We start from the raw sequence: 5,000 nt of genomic DNA, 5'->3' as shown, positions 1-5,000 counted from the left end.
CACTCGTCGTTTAACTTTTTCTTTAATTCTTTTGCTATAACTGTTTTCGTTATGGGAACAAATATTTCCTCTCCGTCTTTGCTCGCTTCTTTTGCGCATTCGTCGGCTAATGTGTTCCCTATATTCCCACTGTGTGCTTTTACGTAGGTCAGTTTAATATCTTTACTTTGTGTTTGGCTTAAGGTTTTCCTGATGTTACAAATAATTGGATTTAGGTTATCTGGATTTTTTATTGCCAGAAGTGCAGATTGGCTGTCTGTAAAAAGCTGGTATTTAACGAAAGCTTGTAGAGGCCAGATATGTTCTATTGCTTTCTGGATTGCAATGATCTCAGCCTCGTAATTACTACTGTGTTCTGGAAGTTTATATTTTTTCACTGTTTGGATTTGGTTATCTTTGTTTAGTATTATAAATGCCGCTCCTGTTTCTTTTTCTTTCTTTGATCCGTCTGTGTATATTTTGAAGTCTGCTTCTTCCTCTGTTGTTCCAAAGGGTATGCTAACTTTATTTGCTGGATGATCTTGCCATTGGTCGTGTTTCTTCATTATTTCGTTTTCGGTGTATACTTTCTGTTGCCATGTGAAGTTCTTTCCTTTCTTAAGTATGTAGTGTAATTCGTTTTCTTTTTCGATTGTCAAATGGAGAGGTGGAATGTTTGCTAATATGTTGAGTGAAAGATTTGATGTTGTTTTGAATGATTTAGTTATTAATAATAAAGGTAATCTTTGGATTGATTTCAGTTTTTTAATAAAAATGGTTTTTCGGCTATACCATGCTGGGGAGGCGTATGTAACCATTCGTTCTATACCCCTTTTATATATTAACTGTAGTGTGTTTCTATTTGTATGTTTGTCGTCTTTTATTGTACGACTTAAATTATACGTGACTTCGTCTACTTTTCTTTTTAAGTATTTTAGATGTGGGAGGAATGTTAGTTTTGTGTCCAAGACCACCCCTAGAATTTTCATTTCGTTAACCATTTTGATTTTATCCTGTCCGATTTTTATTTGGGGTTGATGGCTAATGTACTGCTTTCCGATTATCATATATTCCGATTTTTCCTTATTCAGGGTTATTCCTTTTTGATGTGCCCACTGATTTATTAGTGTTAGTGCCTTCGTAGCTTTTTCCTCCACCTCTTTTCTTGAGCGGAACTTTATGTGTAACACCACGTCGTCCGCAAAGGCTTGGATGTGTACTCCTTCTTGAAGCTGAGTTTCTAATAGGTCGCCTATTGTTATATTCCAACAGAGTGGGCTTAAAGGTGACCCCTGTGGGGAACCTGAAGTTAGTGTTTTCTTAATTTTTACTCCATCTGTTTCATAGATTATTTTCCTGTTCCGTAGAATATTGTCCGCCAGTTTTATTAGGTTGTTGGGACACTTATATTCTTCTAGTTTCTGAATAACTACTTCGGGTTTTATAGAATTGAATGCGTTTTTAATATCTAGTGCTATTAGCATGCTGTTTAGCTTATCAATTTTCGCTTGGTTTATTCGTTTGATTATTTCTTCCAATGCCGTGGTTGTTGATGTCCCATGGGTAAATCCAAATTGTTTTTTGTTAAAATGGTGATTTTTAAACAAGAAATAATAGATTCTATCTTTTATGAGCTTTTCTAATATTTTTCCCAAAATCGAGTTAATAGCTATTGGGCGATATTTGTTTTCCTCGGATTTGTCCTCTCCGTTCCCTTTTGGAATCAATATAATTTTAGATTCTTTCCATCTTTGAGGAAAATGTCCGTGCTTTAAGCATGCATTAAAAAGATTGACAAAGAAAGTCTTATGCCTTTCATACATCACTTGTATGAGGTTAGTTTTTAGGTTGTCTGGTCCGGGGGTTACATCTTTCCTCAGATTTTTTACTATCTGCGTTACTTCAATCTCTGTAAATGGGAGGTCATCACTGGGTAAATTTCTTTCTCTCATTTCTGCTCCCGATGTCCAATTTCCTCCCTGTTTGTTATTGTTTATTGTGTCGTTGCTTGATTGTATTTGACTGTGTCCTGGCTCGTCATTTTCCATGCAGTTAGGGTATAAATTTCCTAGAATGTGTTCTATTGTTTCCTGAAGAGTCTTTGTGACTTCTCCATTTTCTTTTGTGATGCTTCTAAACATAACCTTGGTTTTCATCTTATTTCGTGCAATTTTATACGGTAGGATGAATGGATTTTTCGTAGCCTTAGTACATAGAGTTTTCCAACTGTTGTTTTTAGCCTGTTCTATCATGTTGTTATACGTGTCATGTTCTTTATAGTATTCCTTTTTGTATTGTTCTCTGATATCCCCTTTCGCCTTTTGATACCTCCTTCGTAGTGCTCTGACTCTCTTCCTTTCAATTTCTAGGTCTCTTGACCACCAAGTATTCGGTTTTTGTTTAGAAGGTTTTTTCTTTTTACTGAATTCCTTCTTAAGTTTCTCGATTTTCTCGTGTAGCGTATTCGCTATTTCTTCAATACTTTCCTTCGTGTTTATTTTCCCCTGGACTTCCTCAAACCAGGGATCAATTTGCAACTTTTCCATGACTTTTGTTTGCCCTTTTAACGTTAGGCCATATTCCTCTGGAAGTTCTTCATTTTTAATAACAACTTTAATGTATCTGTGATCGCTATGATTATAGGTTTTAAGTACTTCCCAGCTTTTAATATCCTGGTTTAGGTTTGCGTCACATATGGTGAGGTCAATCCAACCCCTCGCCCTACTTGTTTTAAATGTCGGAGGTGATTCTTTGGCATTTAATAATGTCAGGTTGTGTAATACTGTGAATTCTAATACTTTTTCACCTTTCTCATCCGTCTCCGTGCTTCCCCAAATTTGATGTTTTGAGTTGAAGTCACCCATTATTATCGTGTTAATGTCTATAAATTTCTGTAAAATGTTTCCTATTGCTGACATTGCCAGCTCGACGTTTTCATTCGGAGGACAGTAGCAGTTGATAATTACCAATTCTCTTTCACCTTTATTTATCTTGACTGCTATTAGTTTTTGTTCTATAATAATTGGGAAAGCGGTTATATTTTCTTTGTGTATTATGATGGCTGTCTTCGGGTCTTTGTTGTTGGCTATAACTTTATGCTTTAGCGGAAACCCTATGATTTTGTTGTTGAGCGAATATGGTTCTTGGAGTACAGATATGTCGAATTCTTCTTCTTGTTGAAAATTGTTTAGTGACTGATTTGCCTTAAATGCCCTGCCTAAATTTACCTGTATTATTTGTATTTCAGTGCTATTCGCCATTGTGCCTGTGTGTTGGGTACTCTTAGTTTAGTCTAGCTAGAATTTTGCCTTTCTCGGCCTGTACCTTTGTTATGTATACCGGGCATTCCCTGGACATCATAGAATGATCTGTCTCCGTGCGACCCTCAGTCTCGCAGATGTTGCAGTGCGATTCTGCTTCACATTCTCTTTGGTAGTGACCTCGTTGGCCACAGTTAATGCAGCGCTGGGGGCCATCGCAATCGGGAGCAATGTGGCCGTGCATGGCGCATCTTGTGCATCTGGGCCAAAAGATGTCGTCAAAGATCGGGCATCGTGACCAGCCGATGTTCAGTGCAGTTCGGCTTCCGATTGCTTTGTTTGCACTTCGATTTAGGGCAAGAATCACTGTCTTGCCTCTCTTGCCCGGCCATGTCTTCTTTATTGTTATGTCTTCTGGCGAGCACACCAAACGGTTTTGCCTGACGATTCGGGCTGGGAGATTGACCTCGTCAATTTCATCCTCGAGTCCAATTATTTTCTTATGGATCCTGTTCTCCTTTGGGAGCTTGGCTTCAACATTTCTCAGTTCTCTGTCCTTCTGAATGAACTGGAGAATCTTAGCTGAGTCTTCTTTTGACTTCGTCATCACGACAATTCCCTCTCTCCCTGGCCGAATTGTTGCTTCTTGGATTCCCAGGTCGAGGGGATCCACCCGCTGCCTCAGAAGCGATGCGACCTCTTTTTTCTCCATTGTTCCGGAAGATACCACCAGAGCATAGGTTGGTCGGCTCTCGGTTGCGGGAGTGTTGCTCTGTGTTGGCTCTTCCCTTTGTTCGAGTGGTTCTTCTTGTCTTCTTTTCTCCAATTCTTCGATCCTGCCTTTTTGGAACGCAATCTGTTGGGCCTGTTCCATTAACAGGTTTTTCAATTTAGCTTGTTCGGAGATTATCGCTTCAATCTGCTGGGCTACCGCCTCGTCGCCGCCCGTCAATGTAGAGATTTTAATGAGAGCCCTCATAGTGTTTTTGTCTGCTTTGGAAAGTCTAGACAAAACTGTACCTTTTTCTCCGCGGCTGGTTGGGAGTGACGATTGTGAATTTCTGTCTTCGTCCCAGTTGTCTAGCGCTCCTTCGTTAGCAGCCGTTTGTGTTTGAGGGTGGACCTCTCCTCCTTCAGCTTCTTCGGTTTCGGTTCCTCGGCTGCCTCCCTCTACCTGGTCATTCTCGGTTGGGCTCCACCAATCTGTTTCAAGAGAAGCTTTGGCGGGCATCGCTCCTTGTGGTTCTTCTTTCTTTGCCTTCTCTTCTTTGTTGGTCACTTGTTTTTGTTCCACCCTCTTGGTCTTCTTCTTCTGTATCTTGTCTGTCTTCGCCCCTTGTGTGGGGTCTGTAATTGCAGAGTCGTCATTGCTTCCTGTGTTTTTTAGGACCTTTGACGTAGGCCCCACTGCTGGGTTTGCCGTTTGTAGAGGTCCTCTTCCCTCCAGTCCTTGTTTCTGGGTTTCCGTTCTCATCCCCTTGGGTTTCAACATCTTCTCCTAATCTCCACGCTGTGTTCCAAGAGAAGGGTTTGTGCCTTCGAAGCCGTTGTTTGCCGTCTGGAAGAAAGTTACTCCTTTTTAACTTGTTCTGGTATCGCCAGAGATGTTCCTCAACCTTGGTAGTAGAGGTTGCCGGTTTTAGGTGTTCTTGGCAGCGTAGAGGCGCCGCACTTTTCCTGTCTCTGTTGGCGTTTTCCGCTAAACAGATAGATACCAGTTTTGTCTCTCTACGGGGATTCGTTCCGGAGTTATTCTACCTT

Source organism: Rhipicephalus microplus, unplaced genomic scaffold, assembly GCF_043290135.1.
Source record: "Rhipicephalus microplus isolate Deutch F79 unplaced genomic scaffold, USDA_Rmic scaffold_134, whole genome shotgun sequence".
Lineage (NCBI taxonomy): Eukaryota > Metazoa > Arthropoda > Arachnida > Ixodida > Ixodidae > Rhipicephalus > Rhipicephalus microplus.
This window is presented reverse-complemented; position numbering follows the sequence as displayed.